Source organism: Nomascus leucogenys, chromosome 3, assembly GCF_006542625.1.
Source record: "Nomascus leucogenys isolate Asia chromosome 3, Asia_NLE_v1, whole genome shotgun sequence".
In the NCBI taxonomy this organism is placed as follows: Eukaryota; Metazoa; Chordata; class Mammalia; order Primates; family Hylobatidae; genus Nomascus; species Nomascus leucogenys.
The window spans coordinates 76,702,225-76,719,717 of NC_044383.1; the positions used below are offsets into that span (position 1 = coordinate 76,702,225).

Sequence of the window (17,493 nt, forward strand, 5' to 3'; positions counted from 1 at the left end):
TTTGTCTGTTCACTATAAGAATAATAAATGTTTTATCAAGGCTTATGGTTTTAGTTTCTTTAAATTTCATTTTTCTAGTATTTCATTTTTCTAGTAAATCATTTTTATTGTATTTTATAAAATTATCAATCCATGACATACTGGAAATTAAAAACAAAACTGGTTCTTCACCCAAGATAATTAGAGAAGCAAAACTCTAAACAATGAGAGTCAATGTTCATAATGATAAAACATAGCAATATAAGACATTTAGGAACTTTAATAATGAAAGGTTAGATTCTATTGAGCATACATGCTAATATAATCAAACTCTTATGAAAAAAGATATTAAATAGATCAGAAGAAAGCTTTCTGGTAATAAGAACAGATTACTAACCATTCTAGGTAAATAATTACGTTCGTTCTTGTCAGGAAAAATGAACTCTAGTTTCTATTTTCAAGTGAAGACTAAGAGACCTGGAGAATAAATGAAACCCCATACAACTCCAAAACCAGCTACCTGGAGTTCAGCCAAAGACACTTTAACTTTTGCTGAACAAAATTAACTTCATTTTCATTTTTTTTCTCCCCTCTCATCCTTCTGAATGGAGATGCTAATAGCAACAGAAAACAGTAACAGAGACGAGGGGCAGGGTTAGGTGGGGCTAAGTTCTGACTACTCTGTGCAGACTCTATTTAATAAAGTTTCACCTACCAATATTCTATGCTGGGGGTGAGGGTTGGGAAGGGAAGGGAGAGAGCTTACATCCTCCTAAGTCTTCTGAGTTTTCTAAAAGTTGATACACCAAGTTATAGTTACCCAGAAAAACTGGTGGAAGAATAAAGAACCAAAAAACATACTTACAGTCCAAAAGTAAAAAATATCATTTGTACATACAAATTTCTTCTCCACTTCCGAAATTTTTTAAACTAATGCTATAGTGAGGTGCATTTCCAAATCTGGCAGCTTAAATAAAACCAACTGTAACTAGCACTGTGGTGAATGAAATGCTTTACAACTCACAGCTGTGACACTGAAATAAGGAAATCCTGGATTCCCACCAAGGGGTAACCAGCATCAAAAGACAGGGCACATTTTGATGTTTTGAAAATTTCTGAGAAGTCAGAGAAAATTTAGGTTATTTTCATATCGGTTGGACTTTACATAATAAAAGAGCCCTAAAACAAAAAGCAGCCCCAAGTGTGGCAGTGCTATATTGTTTGGATTCCTTATAACAATCAATGTGTTCATAAGACACTTAGAAATACACAAAATAAGCTGATGGCCCCGGTGAGTGGGACACACGCTGGGCAGCTGTGTGAACTTTCAAAATTTTAATTTAATTTTTATTTTATTTCAGTAGTTTTGGGGGAATATGTGGTTTCTGGTTACATGGATAAGTTCCCTAGTGGAACTTCCCCGAGTCTCCATTATATCATTCTTATGATACACTATATTTGGTTTTCCATTCCTGAGTTACTTCTCAGGATAATAGTCTCCAATTCCATCCAGATTGCTGTGAATGCCATTATTTTGTTCCTTTTTATGGCTCAGTAGTATTTCATGATGTATATATACCACATTTTCTTTATCCACTCATTGGCTGATGGGTATTTAAGCTGGTTCCATATTTTTGCAATTGCGAATTGTGCTGCTATAAACATGCGTGTGCAAGTGTCTTTTTCATATAATGACTTCTTTTCCTTTGGGTAGATAATAGTGGGATTGCTACATGGAATGGTAGTTCTACTTTTAGTTCTTTAAGGAACCTCCACACTGTTTTCCATAGTGGTTGTACTACCTAAAAAACTCTAAAGACTCATCCAAAAAGCTCCTAGAATTCAGTAAAGTCTCAGGAGGCAAAATCAATGAACACAAATCAGTAGCACTGCTTTGGTGACCATGCTGAGAATCAAATCAAGAATTAAATCCCTTTTACAACAGCTGCTAAATAAACAAATAAAATACTTAGGAATACATCTAACCAAAGAGGTGAAAATCTCTACAGGGAAAACTACAAAACACTGCTGAAAGAAATAATCGATGGCACAAACAAATGGAAACACATTTCATGCTCATGGAAGAGTAGAATCAATATTATGAAAACGACCATACTGACAAAAGCAATCTATAGATTCAATGCAATTCCCATCAAAATTCTATCATCACTCTTCATAGAACTAGAAAAAAAATCCTAAAATTCATAAAGAACCAAAAACAAAGTACACATAGCCAAAAGAACAAAAGCAAAAAGAAGAAAGCTGGAGGCATCACATTGCCCAATTTCCAACTGTACTACAAGGCTATAGTTACCAAAACAGCATGGCGCTGGTATAAAAATAGGCACATAGACCAATGGAACAGAACAGAGAATCCAGAAATAAAGCCAATACTTACAGCTAACTGATCTTTGACAAAGGAAACAAAAACATAAAGTGAGGAAAGAATACCCTATTCAATAAATGGTGCTGGAATATTCGGCAAGCCACACGTAGAAGAATGAACTGGATCCTCATCTCTCACTTTATACAAAAATCAACTCAAGATGAATCAAAGACTTAAATCTAAGACCTGAAACCATAAAAACTCTAGAACACCAGAAAAACTCTTCTAGACATTGGCTTAGGCAAAAAGTTCATGACTAAGAACCCAAAAGCAAATGCAACAAAAACAAAAATAAATAGTTGGGACCTAATTAAACTAAAAAGCTTCTGCATAGCAAAAGAATTAATCAACAGAGTAAAAAGACAACCCACAGAGTGGGAGAAAATCTTTGCAAACTATGCACCTGACAAAGGACTAATATCCAGAATCTACAAGGAACTCAAATCAGCAAGATAAAAACAACCCTTTAAAAAAAAAAAAAGAAAAAACATTGTTTATGAAGTTCAGAGCTTGGAGATTCATTCAAGTATTGATTGCAGTTTTATTTTGAAAAGAATGCTGCAATTTATGTGGTTTTTCTCATGTTTATATTAAAAGCTAATAAACTAATTTTAAAAAACCTATCAAAAACTGGGCAAAGGACATGAACAGACAATTCTCAAAAGAAGATATCCGAATAGCCGACAAACATAAGAAAAAATGCTCAACATCTCTATTAGGGAAATGCAAATTAAAAGCACATGAGATACCATCTTACTCCTGTGAATAGACATAATTGAAAAACAAAAAAATAATAGATGCTGGCATGGATGTGGTAAAAAGGGAACACTTTCACACTGCTGGTGGGAATGTAAGCTAGCTGTGTAAACTTATGAAACAAAGACCAAGCTGAGGTCCTTGCCTCACCTGCTGTGCTTCAAGGGCTCATCAGCTTGGCCCCAAATGATGTCTTCAGTAGGTGGCGAAATGTTAAAACTGGGAGCTATGTGAATGAACGCACTGAAAGACAAAACACGTTAGATCAGTTAGGTCACTATAACAAAGCGTAGTATCATGCAACCAAGTGCTGTTAACCAACTTCCTTCTCTGCTTGACATTGAACTACCTGCAAATATACTGCTTAGAAAAGGTCCAGGGACTTGCCCATGAGGAAGAACTCAGCAATACCACAGACCTTAATGCAACCGGATTTCACCTCCCCATGCCACCAAGACTTACTGTGCAGGGTACAAATGGCCTTCTTCCTTGTCAAATCTTATGTCCCCCTTTCAGTCGTTCTCCTTGACTTCTTTGTAGTGTCTGACACTGTTCAGTAGTTTTTTTTTTTCTCTTTTTATTCTTCTCTCTCTCCTGCTTCTCCTGTTTCTTTTATGGTTTCCTGCTCCTCTTTCTCTTCTGCTTCTTGACCAAGGACACCTTTTAAGGCCCTAGGTTTTTCTCTCTTTCTCCCTCAGAAATCATCTATTCCCAGCGCATCAATTCTCTCCTTGCAGATAGCCCCCCAATCATCCCCATTCCCTCCCTTGAACTCCTCTCCTTTATTCTCAACTCTCCAGTGAGCCATTTTTCCTGCATATGGTATCTCTACTGCATATGCTTATTCAAAAGCCTTCATTTCTTGCTGCAACACTACTGCAGTGGAAAAATGAGCTTGTCTATTCACCTCATTGATTTCTGCAATAGCAGAATTATCCTCCCAGCCAACCAAGCTCCAAATCTTAGATTCGTTTTTGCTCATTCTCTCTTCTTCAATTCCAGTCATTCATCAAGGCCTATTGATTTGTTACATCTCACCTCTATCTCTTGCTACCCACTTACACTGACCAGATCCTGCTTAGCTGAGAAAACTCCTTCTTCTCTTCTTTCCTAATGTTTCCTCTTGTAAAATTGGCCAGCGTGCTGCTGCCATTTTGATCTTTCTATCACTACCCCTGCCATTTTCATCTTCCTCTCGCTATCCCCAGCAATTCGAGAATCCTCACCACCCCTCTAACAAACAACCTGCATCGCCCGGTAGAGAGAAAACAAGACAGCAGAGTAACTAAGAACTCAGGCTCTGGATCTTGGTGGCCATGCTTTGAATCACAGTTCCACAACTTAACTGCTATGTGCCTCAGTCTCCTCATCCCTCAATGAAGGCCAGGTGCAGTGGCTCACACCTGTAATCCCAGCACTTTAGGAGGCTAAGGCGGAGGCTCGCTTGAGGCCAGGTGTTCAAAACCAGCCTGGGTAACATAACGAGATCCTGTTTCTATGGGGAAAAAAAATTTGCCAGGCATGGTGGCACACACCTGTAGTCCTGGCTACTCAGGAGGCTAAGACAAAAGGATCACTTGAGCCCAGGAGTTCGAGGCCACAATGAGCTATGATCATACCACTGCACTCCAGCCTGGGCAACAGAGCAAGACTCTGTTTCTAAAAAGGGGGGGGGGGTCAGGGGGGACCTGATAATATCTCCTGCAAAGGCTTGCTGTGAAGATAAGAATAGTTAAAAGGTGTGAAGAACTTAGAAGGGTGCCTAGCACAGTAAGCACTCCATTAAGTGTTAAATGGTAATGGCTCCCAGCTGGACTGGCCCACACAGCATCTCCTAAACCTGTGTGCTCACCTTTCCTTTGTTATTACACCTTCCCTCATTTGGCTTATACAGTGTGGAAACTTCTTCTCTTGGCTCCTCTATACAAATTCTGTCCATTGTCAAGGCTCGGGTCTGATTTCCCTCTCAGCCAGTGGGAAATCTGAGTACTTCAGCTGCAACCTAGCTTTTTTGCCTCTGAACTTCTAGAATATTTACTAGATGTCCCCAAATCAAGTTGTTTTTTAAATTACTGAGTGTGGTGGGCAGCTCACAGGCTGGAAATTACTGGTGATGGAGCTGGAGGTCTTGCTTTTTCCTCTGGGTGCCCCTAAGTGGGTAATGTCTCAGAACCCCAGCTTCTTTCTCTGAAAAAAATTATCTTATTTATAAGGTTTCCTCAAAGACTGAATAAGAACATGTAAAGCTCCTATCATATAATCAGGCATAAACATTGGTTCCCTTCCAGTGGGACTATAAACCTCCAAGGGTAGCTCACGTTTCTCCATGCTCCAAGGACAGTAGTATGCAGAGATTAAACAGACAGGGGAATACAGACTGAATAAATGAAAACCTTTCCAAGTCTAATGATTTTATGACAATATTCTGAAATGGGCTTTTCCATGCCTATTCTAAATAACTGACAGTGCTTCCATCATAAAATGCTTTTTAACACACTTAATCTTCCAAGAACATACGTTGATTCTATTGCCCTGATGAGAGAATATATTAGCTACTTAACCTTTATCTAACACTTACATAATATTAAGATTTTTTTAAGATTCATTTTTACAAAACCCAGAAAATCCACACACAGCAAAAACAAAACAAAACAAAAAAAGGAACACAAAGTAATTGAAAAGACTTTTCATACCTAAAAAGGGAATTTTTAATCACAACCTTAGTCATAAACCTCAACAGGCAAGTCAGAAGCAGTGAAAGATAAAAGTGCCAACAAGAAAATCCGGTTGAAGTGCCACTCGGGTTCATGCAGTGGGTTACGGGGCGCACAAGCCAAGCTGGCGGAAGTGGGTGCTGTACCTTTATCACGGCCGCCCCCACCTGACCACCTGTAGCAGCCTCAGAGGAAGCAGACAACCCCCACACACTTTCCAGCTGCATCTTGGCAGCCACAAAGTACGCACATACAATCAGCTAACGTATAAAAGTATATCGGAAGCATCAATGTGAAAAGGGAAAAAATCTTTAACTCGTGATGAGTAACCTGTGTTATTTAGATTCTGTCATTGAGACTTGATGCTAAGCTAAGGGGAGACCCCTCTAAAGACACCCACACAACCCTGACAACTGGCAGCATAAGTGCATAATCTTTGCATCAAATACCTGGGGCACTGAAGAGGCTGAAGCAGCAAATCCTCTGGTAGAGGGTGAGGACCAAATGGGGGTACCTCAGAGGCTACAGTTCCTCCCCCTAGTGTTCAATGACAAATGGAAACATGTCACTGGGTCCAAACGCAGGGAGGACTAGTCTTTGCTTTGGCACCAGGCTAGACAAAGAAAAGACCCCTTGCCCCGTGACCGCACATTGTCCTACAAAGGAAAAGGCTGGATTTTGTTGATGAATGCAATTCATATGTTTGGAGCAGTGTCATTTGAAGGGACTGCTTCAGAAATTCATGCAAGTCACATAAGTGGAGAGAAAACAGGAAAAAATTAAGAATGGCTATTTACAAGTCGCTTCTAAAACTCTGCTTGTTCTACTTGAACAATTTTTATCATCATTTAAAGCAGTTAAATTAAAATGCACCTGCACTGTAAATCGTGAGAGAACATACCTGCTCTTCAAATATGACTTGAAAATTATTTGGTTTCTCCCCTACCTCCCCCTACCTGGGATGCTCTCATTTTACATTTAATTTGGAAAATTAGAAGAAAAATGGAATAAGCTCAAATCCTAACCAAAATTTGTTTTTACTTTTAAAATACAATCATTTTACAATTTTTTAATAAATGTAAAATATTTTATTATTTACTTAACTTTTTACCTTCAGGGTTACATGTGCAGATTTGTGATATGGGTAACTTGTGTCATGGGGGTTCGCTGTACAGATTATTTTGTCATCCAAGTACTAAGCCTAGTACCTGATAGTTTTTTTTTTTTTTTCTGCTCTTCCCCCTCCTCTCACTCTCCACTCTCCAGTAGGCCCCAGTGCCTGTTGTTCTGGATGGGCGCGGTGGCTCATGTCTGTAATCCCAGCACTTTGGGAGGCCGAGGTGGCCTGAACATCTGAGGTCAGAAGTTCAAGACTAGCCTGGCCAACATGGTGAAACCCAGTCTCTACAAAAAAATTAGCCAGGCATGGTGGTGTGCGCCTTTAGTCCCAGCTACTTGGGAGGCTGAGGCAGGAGAACAGTTCGAACCCAGGAGGCGGAGGCTGCAGTGAGCCGAGATCACACCACTGCACTCCAGCCTGGGTGACAGGGCTAGATTTTGTCTTAAAAAAAAAAAAAAAAAGAAATAATCAATGAGCATTAAAGAAAAGTGTAACTTTTAAACCTACTTTCATAGTTCAAATACACCCAGTATTTGGAGGTCAGAGTAGTCACGCTTCACTAACTTTATAAAGGAGAGGCTTTCAATAAATGCAAGGAATGTCTACCACAGCAATACATGTGTAAAACGTTTCATCTATGACAGCCATGTTCTAAATTAATGTTGTATTTCCTACTCTGAAATAATTTTAATTTATGACTAAAAATGGCAACAAATGTTCTTTTCATTGAGGCCCAAGAAAGTATGAGAGTATTTATTCACATATTCTCATTTCCCATGTAACATGCCTAGGGCCAACCTGAATGAGAGCACAGAAAATGTGGAGGATTTCTCTGCCTAGTCTGCTTAAGATCAACAACACATAAATCTAAATATAAAACACACACCTTTAAATGATCACCATTAATGTTAATAAGCATTAAAGGTAGACACTGAAGTCTTTTGTGTTGGCAAATCCTAGAACTACATTTTCATTCAGACAGGTTGCCTCTGGATAAATGTCTAAGATTTTTTCTAAAAACAAGTTATGGTATTTATAATTGCCTTCTTTAAAAGAATGCAAATTCTTTTGCCTGCAGATTACGCTAAGCAAAAGAGTGAGAGAGAGGGGAAATTTCAGTAAAATTTTGAGAACCATAGCTTGCATTATAGATTTTGGAATGTACCTTCCTGCCCTTTAACCCAACCCCAATTTCTTATTTCCTAGTAAATACACTCCCCAGTTATTCATCCCTTATTATACCCTGGGACAATGGTCATTTTGGTACCAATCACACCTTAGTTTTCCACTATCACCTGCTAAAAGTTCTCTTGGAGAAAAAAAATATAACTGTAAGAGAAACCTGAGTGATATAACTTCAGTATTTTAACATCCTAACCCTTTCAAACTCTTTCTATATGAGAATTGACTATTTTCATCTTCCCTTGAAAAAACGTGTTCAGGCATTAAAATTCCTCTACCTTGGACCTTTTGTAATGGCTGCCTTAATATTTATTTTGATACACTATTCAAGACACCAACAGTTTGAGGTTTTCACTTCTTTTCTTGAAAAGAGTGTCACAAAGTCAAATTTCAGCCTCATCTACAAGACATTTAAAAATTACACTGCTTTCCTGATTTAACTCCTAAATATGCCCAACACAAATAATTATGTGTGTTCACCTGAAGATATGTTCTAGAATGTTCAGTCACAGTGTTACTCATAATGACCCCAAACTGGAAACTATACAAATTAATAAATAGTGGTATAGTCACACAATATAATACTATATAGCATGGAGAATGAAAAATCAACTACCATAGTCAATATGGTGTCATGCACAATGTGAGTTAACATGCATATTATCGAGCGAAAGAAGTTAGACACAAAACAGTACATTCTGTATCTCCATTGATAAAAAGTTCAAAAACAGGCAAAGCAAATCTATGCTTTCCAAAGTCAGAGTAGTGGCTACCACGGTGAAGTAGTTACTGGAAGGAAGCCTGAGGGATTTCTAGGGCACTGATAATGCTGTGTCTTAATCTGGGAACTGGTTACAACAGTGTGTTTCACTTTATGGAAATTCATCAGTAAGATAAATATATGTTATATGCATACTTTTCTCTGTATTCTCATTCAATTAAAAAGAAATAAAATTAATCAGCTTCTCTTAAGAAACAGACTTACAGGAATGAAAACTAGAGTGTTTCACACAGTAAAATGGAAGAAGCTTAAGAGCTAGGTTCAAATTCCAGATTCTACCATTAATTATTCAATCTTAGCTTCTCTGGCTTCCAATTCTATAAAATGGAGCCAACAGCAAAGATCAAATGACATAACATTGAAGGCATTTTAAGCAAGAAGAATATACAAATGCTGAGCACTATTGCCTGAAATACTAATAATGTACTTATCCGAGAAGCCTTTAAAGTTACATTGTTCTACACAAAATGTTAGTATAAACATAAGTGGCAAGATAATATTATCAGTTTTGCCATTTAAAGAACTTCCTAACAATCAAAGATATGCAACATTTATTCTACCCAAAGTTAAAGTGTCCTGCCCTAACCTCTACTTTGAGACACTTGGTAAACAACTTTCGGAAGAGTGTCAAGATACATAATATTATAGGAGATGATGTCAAATATTAAAGCTTGAATAATAAGTGGACTAGAGAATGATTCTACTCACAGCTCACAGTTCAATCCATCTCTTCTTCTCACTGACTTCTCAACTTTTCTGTGTTTTCCCATGTTTTCCTCCTTCTTCCCACTCTACCCTGCCTCCTACCTGGCCATGCCCCGTCTCTCTGCCCAGTCAAATTCTACCCACTCATCAGTGCCCAGCCAAGGCATTCCTCTGGTGGGAAACCCTTCCAGGCCATGGAGACCTTTCCAGGCCGTGGAGATCTTTCCTTCCTTTGAAGCACTTTTTTGTTTAGTGCCTCGACCGTCTGTTTGCAACAGTCTTGGATCCGAGCATTGAACAGCTATGTATCTCTCAAGCCATGATTTAACAACTCATGTGCTCACATCTTGCTTCCCCAGTAGGCTATATGTTTTCCCTAAAGGCAGGGACCTGTGTGATACTTATTTTAATCCCCCTTCAATGCTCTATACATTGCAGATATTAAATGCTTGCTACCCAGTGCTCTACTTTGTGGGTTCAAGAAAGCAGTAATCTCTAAAAGTAGGGCAAAGGTGCAGACTGGGATTTCTTCAAGTAAGTGGATTCTGCCGGTGGCATCTCATCTCTAAAACTCTCTGTTAAGCTCTGATCTTCTTTTCTCTGAGAGCTCCCAATCACTCTAGACTTTAGAGACTAAACCAGCACTTTGAAATCAAAGTATAAGGTGAACCACATATAATTTTAAATTTCTAGTAGCCACATTAAATAAAAAGTAAAAAGGAACAGGCCAAACGTATCTTAATATTAGTTAATCCTATATATGTAAAACATTATCATTTCAACATGTAATCAACATAATAAAAATTATCAAGGAGATACATCCTTTTTGTTTGAAAGCTGGTGTATATTGCACAGCACATCTCAACCACATTTCACATGCTCAAATGTCACATGTGGCTGATGGCTACCACACTGGACAGACCAGGTTTAGAGTTCAAGCTAGAATACGTGATTTCAAACCATTCTGAAAAAATCTAAAATCCAACAAACCCTATAGGGATATGCAGTAATCTTCCTAAATCTTGCTCTTAAAAAAAAAAGAATACGGCTGGGCACGGTGGCTCACGCGTGTAATCCCAGCACTTTGGGAGGCTGAGGTGGGTGGATCACCTGAGGTCAGACTAGCCTGGCCAACATAGGGAAACCCTGTCTCTACTAAAAATACAAAAATTAGCTGGGCACGGTGGCGCATGCCTGTAATCCCAGCTGCTCAAGAGGCTGAGGCAGGAAAGTCGCTTGAACCCAGGAGGTGGAGGTTGCAGTGAGCCGAGATCATGCCACTGCACTCCAGCCTGGGTGACAGAGCGAGACTCCCTCTCAAAAAAAAAAAGTCTACAGTATTTTATCATTTTGTAAAGCCCTCTGTCATACATTATCTCATCTAGATGACATACATACAGCAAACATTAAGCCATAAAGTAGTTTCTTGGTCCTATATACCAAAAGAACACAGAGCTGGTAACACATGCTTAAATCAAATAACTCATGGTCACACAGCCTTAAAGAACATCTATTCATGAGACGTCTTCTCCATTTTTACTACACAGTAAAGCATATTTTATCTCTGATTTTAAGTCATTTAAGAACTTTTTATTTTGGAATTTTATGACTAGCCCTTTAAATATTAGTTTTCCTAGGAACATCAAAAGAACAAGTGACAAATTACATAAAGGGGAAAAGATTAAATGAATCATGGATTCCACTCGAACTTCATCAGTTAAAAGGATAATTAGCAAAATATTTAAGGAAAAAGTAAATGAGCTCGTTAGTCATGGTCTTTTGAGGGGAAAAAGGTAAAACTATTTTACTTGCCCGATCTCAGATCTAGAATCTAAAAGATAAAGAGGTATTGTGGAGAATCATTATAAAATACTCAGACTTCAAAGGTTCCCATAAGGTCAAAATATGGACTATGTATAAGAAGAAAAAATACGCTAAATATAAAATCAATGTATTAATGAGATATATTTATTTAAATATCCCTTTTGAGTATTCTTAACAGGTATTCAGAACCCTAATCTGCTTTTGAATTTTCAATGATATAAAAGAAAAATTTGAAGACATTAATGGAGAATTTTAAAGCAAGAATCTAATCCTGTATGTTAGAAAGAAGAAAATGCAACAATGTTATATAATATTTTAATTCTTATAGGTGCCCCAATACATAAGCAACCTAACTTTGACATCAGGGGGAAACTGGACAAATCCATTTAAAACTAATTTAGCAACAAATACTTACATGGTTCTGTGGACATGTAACATCCCAAGGTGTTTTAAATTGATAATGTCACCATATGAACTGATAATTTTCAGTTGAGCATACAGTTTATTCTATAAAATCACTAAATCTTAAGAATCATGAGGGATCTTAGAGACATTTAGCCCAGTGCCTCTCAATTTTTCATGTTTATGTGAGTCTCCAGGAGCATCTTGAGAAAGTGCAGATTCAGACTCAGTAGGTGTGGGTGGGCCTGAGACTTCATTTCTAACATGCTCCAGGTGATGCCAATGCTGCTGGTCCAGGGACCAGGCAGTGGGTACTGAGGCCCCAGTGAAGTCTAAGGGAGGTCCCACAGCCTCTGCTTGGGCATCTCCAGTATCCAGGACTTGAAACCTGCCTCCAAGGGTAGACATTACAGGGAGGGACTTGTATATTACAGGGAGGAAAGCAACAAGGAAAGGCTGCTTCCACTTCTAGTGATGGAAGACACTCTCTCCCGACAGCTCCTTTCCTCCATGTTGAAAATCCGCACTTCCTTTGGCCACTCTTAGAACTGAGAGGTTTCCAGACCCCTAAACATCTTTATCACAGAAAATGCTCCCTCTGTGGTGAAAATCTTTCTTAAAATAGATCCCTTGGGACAAGACATAGCATCCCACACATGGGACATCCAGACCTGAGAGTAGTTGAGTGAGAACATTACAGTCCCTGATCTAAAGGGGACAGCTCTCTTAATGTGGCCTTGAGGTGTCACCTTCTGTAAGAATCACACTGCACTGGTGGCTCACAATGTTGTGGAGGAAGTAATACCAAGCAAGTGTTCCCATGTGTACTTGAACAATTATTTTTAACTAAAATGTAGGAATTTACAGTTGTTTCTATTTAATGTCATCTTGCTACTATAACAACTCACATAAATCCTTTAAAATGTTTACTAATAGGTCACACATGTATAAAAAACATAGACAGTTTTTAAAAACAATTATAAAGAAAGAATATCCTTGGGACCACTGTCCAGGTTGGGAGCTAAAACACTGCCAAGACCTCAGAAGCCCCCAGTGAGCCCCTTCCCTATCATACCCACTCCCTCACCTCTGGAGGTAGTTGTTATACTGCTTTTTGTGACAATCGTATTAAATCATATTAATTTTATTTATAGTTTTACCTTCTATGTATGTATCCCTAAATAACATATTTAGTTTTGCATGCTTTTGAACTTTACATGAATAGAATCACACTGTATATATTCTTCCATCTTGCTTCTTTCTTTCAATATTATGTTTGTAAGATTCATCCATTTCAATGCACTTTTATTTGTTTAACAAACATATAGAATGTATTACCTGCCAGTCATTCTCCAAAGCATGTCACAAATATTGACTCATTTAAACTTCCTAACAACACTGTCAGGTAGACATCATTTTCCCTGATGTACAGATGAGAAAACTAAGGTACACTGAAGCTCAGAAATTCATCCAAGGTCACACAATAAGTGGCAGAACCAAAATCTGAACCCAGGCACAATCCTTCCTCTTGACCACCAAGAAATGCTGCCTCTCCACACCCTTCTATATGTGGTTTTACTAGTTGATTTTTCATTGCCAAATAGTATCACAGTGTATAAATACCTTACAGCAAAATGTGCTGATTCAGTTCAATGTTGATGGGCATTTATTTGGGTTGCTTCCAGTTTTTTGCTCTTATGAACAATGCTTCTTTGAATATTTTTGTCCATGTTTTTTCTTTTAAGTTCAGGGGTATGCACATGTACTGGTTTGTTACACAGGTAAACTTGTGTCATGGAGGTATGCTATACAGATTATTTCATCACTCAGGTATTAGGCCTGGTATCCATTAGTCATTTTTCCTGATTCTCTCCCTCTTCCCACCCTCTAATAGATCTCTGTTGTTCCCCTCTATGTGTCCATGCATTTTCATCATTTAGCTCCCACTTATAATTGAGAATGTGCAGTGTCTGGTTTTCTGTTCCTGTGTTAGTTTGCTAAGGATAATGGCCCCCAGCTCTATCTATGTCCCTGCAAAGGACATGATCTCATTCTTTTTTATGGCTGCATAGTATTCCATGGTGTATGTACCACATTTTCTTTATCCAGTCTATCACTGATGGGCATTTAGGTTGATTACATGTCTTTGCTTATTGTGAACAGTGCTGCAGTGAACATATACGTGTATGTGTCTTAGAATAATTTATATTCCTTTGGGTATATGCACAGTAATGAAACTGCTGGGTTGAATGGTATTTCTATCTTTAGGACTTTGAGCAATCATCACACTGTCTTCCACAATGGCTGAACTAATTTACGCTCCCACCGAGTGCGTAAGTGTTCCTTTTTCTCCATAACCTTGCCAGCATCAATTGTTTTTTGTTTTGTCCATGTTTCTTAAAGCACATAGGTAATCATTTTTCTTAGGTGTATACCTAGGGGTAAGATGGCTGTGTTGTAAGTTATTTGCAGGCTGAACTTGGTTAGGTAACAGCAAATTGTTTTCCAATATAATTGTACCAAGTTATACTCCTGTCAACTAAATACAAAAACTCCCATTCATTCACATCTTTACATGGTATTGTCAGGTTTTAAAATTTCTGCCAATCCAGAGTGTGTAATCATATGTTACTATGATTTTAATCTGCATGTGTTTGCTTATTAATGAAGCTGAGCATCTTTTTATATATTTACTAGCCAACTGGGTTTCTTCTTTCGTGCAACGCATGTTTAAGAACATGAATGTACATGATCATTTTTCTTTTTGGTTATCTGGCTTTTTTATTGATTCGTATGTGTGCTGAACCAGTTATTATTTATGTGCCACAAACATCTTTATCACTTTGGGCTTGTTTTCTCATTCTCCATAGTTACCACTCAGTGAAAAGAAGTCCTACTCACTTTTTTTTTTTTCCAACAATAAGTTAAAGACTCCTCATGCTTTTTTTTTTTTTTTTTTGAGATGGAGTCTCGCTCTGTCGCCCAGGCTGGAGAGCTGTGGTATGATCTCGGCTCACTGCAAGCTCTGTTTCCTGGGTTCACGCCATTCTCCTGCCTCAGCCTCCTGAGCAGCTGGGACTACAGGTGCCCGCCACCACGCCCAGCTAATTTTTTGTATTTTTACTAGAGACGGGGTTTCATCGTTTTAGCCAGGATGGTCCTGATCTCCTGACCTCATGATCCACCCACCTTGGCCTCCCAAAGTGCTGGGATTACAGGCATGAGCCACCACACCCGGCCTCCTCATGCATTTTTAACTTTTGAACTATTTTATAAGAATTTTTTAGGTCTGGCCAGGCACGGTGGCTCACACCTATAATCCCAGCACTTAGGGAGGCTGAGGCAGGCAGATCACTTGAGGTCAGGAGTTCGAGACCAGCCTGGCAAACATGGTGAAACCCCATCTCTACTAAAATTACAAAAATTAGCTGGGCATGGTGGCATGTCCCTGTAGTCCAGCTACTCAGGAGGCTGAGCCAGGAGGATCACTTGAACCTGGGAGGTGGACGTTGCAGTGGGCCGAGATCGCACCACTGGACTCCAGCTTGGGCAACGGGACAAGACTCCATCTCAAAATAAATAAATAAATAAAGCAAACATTTAGAAAGAAAAAGATTATGTTAAATATACATGTTGGTCTTACAGTCTAGAAATTCAGTTGCTTTGACTACAAAATACAAAAAGCAAAGGCTCTGGGATAAGACCACTGTGACGCGAAGCTAAGATAGTGATCTCTGATAGTCTGGCCAAACTGCAGCAAAACCAACCAAAACTAAACAAAAACCAAAAATGTCCCCCTATGTAGACATATGGAAATGAGCTGCAAAAAGATGAACTTACACCTGAATTCCTGGTGACATCTGGGCAGCTCCTCAGCAGGTAGCACAGTTCTTCCTGAGCTAGCTGCTCCACTCTGCTGTTTCCTCTGACTCGCATTTTCTGTTAACCTTCCTCTTGGAATCCTTTGACAATGACTCACAGGGCTTTGGGGCTACTCAGCAATACCACAGCCCTCCGCAATAGATGCTGTGTAGGAGGGACGCAGCTCAGTGGATTGCAGTCTGCATCAGTATTTTCCTTTCTGCATTCAGGGAGGATTTGCTTTTCAGCCACATTTCCCTCAAACATAGCCCTGACAGGAGATGCTTAGTGCAGAGATTTCTAAATGATGAAATGATCTGAGTTTGGCTCCTTAATCATAATGAAACTAAAAACAGTAAGATGAGAAAACAACAGGGGGATCATCATTCCTACAAAAAACAACTTTATACTTGGGCAAAATCAAGAGATTAAAAAAAAAAGCTCAAACTAATATTTTCCAACCTTTCACTAAGAGCAAGGGCTAAAACCACATGTTTTGAAGGTCTTGCACTGTGTTATTATTAGAAGTCACAATTCTATTGATACTGATGAGTCATTCGTATCGGCGGAAACCAAGAACTTCCATCAACATCATGTTACACACAGTCACTGTGGCTTTTCTTTATTACTGGTCAAAGCTGCTTCAGAATGCTTATTGAAACTTAAGAAAAAGGAGGCAAACTCCTCCAGGGTGTGCAAAGCTTTCCCTCCCCCAGCTGATCTTACTTTAATCATCCTTTTCAAGACAGTTTACGATGATTGGATCAACTTGTATCTACAAAAGGAAGTTTATTTAGAAGCCTCAAAAAAGCAACATTTCACACTTTCCGATGAAAATAAGCAAAACTGAACTCTGAAAACAAACAGTGAAACCATCTCTGAAAATACATGCTAGCTTTAAAATGACCTGAGGTCAAGTTTTTTGTTTTGTTTTGTTTTTTAACCTCAATAATAGGGAACGGATATAAACAAAAGCTGTCATCACTTAGGGACTTGAGCCACATAAAACAATGTCAGGCTAGTCACTTGCACTCTCGCCCCTGATTCCCTACTCAGGACACACTGCTTTGCACTGAGGGAGAAGTGGGCCAGGTTTCAGTTATGCCAAGAAAGCCTAACTAAGTTAAAGGTTTATGAAAACTCCTTCTGGTCTTAAGTAGGAAATAACAGCACATTCCCTTTTCATTATCAGCCCCTTTTGCCTCTCCCCTTAAATATTCCCAGAAAAATAAAGTGAAGCAAAAAAAAAAAAAAAAAAAAAAAAAGTTTTCCTGAGGCATATCCAGAAATGCTATGAATCTTTATGCAGTCCCTACAAAGGTAGAAATTTGTCCAATTTTCTCCCCTGCAACCAGAAGGCTGTGTTGGCTGCTGGCACGAGAAGGGGACCCAGCTCAGCAGTGACCACAGATCTGAAAATAGCCTCCCAGTAGCTAACCAACCCAGCAGCCCGGAGCTCTCCAAGGGCGGTGCTGGTACTATGGGCAGCTTACAGTGCGGCCAGCTGAGTGCTACAACAGCTGCATGAGTCAGCAAGCACTGCTGGTAGGAAAGTGCTGACATGCTAAATTACTCTCGTGTACTTGAGGTGCACACACCTACCTGGCAAAAACAAAAACAGGGTACATGCAAATTAGCAAACGGGAACCTCTCGACGCTTGCAGTTTCTATTTTCCAAGGTTAGACCAAAAATATAAATAATCTATGCCACTGCTCAAAAAGAAGTAACAACTAATAATAATTAATCATGGTAATAAACAACTCACTCTCAGTGTTGCTATGT

The 17,493-nt window shown here is 38.9% G+C and overlaps 1 protein-coding gene across 2 annotated transcripts in view; it reads right to left on the bottom strand.

The window, feature by feature from the left end:
* Nucleotides 1-17,493, bottom strand: part of BACH2 (BTB domain and CNC homolog 2) — a 374,233-nt gene that overhangs the window by 345,969 nt on the left and 10,771 nt on the right. The window contains exon 2 of one of the 2 annotated variants that reach the window (XM_030809474.1): nucleotides 3,272-3,364. The exons of the other annotated variant lie outside the window; for it this stretch is intronic. The gene's annotated coding sequence lies outside the window, so the exon portion shown is untranslated. The remainder of the gene's footprint in view (nucleotides 1-3,271; nucleotides 3,365-17,493) is intronic. 2 annotated transcript variants of the gene reach the window in all.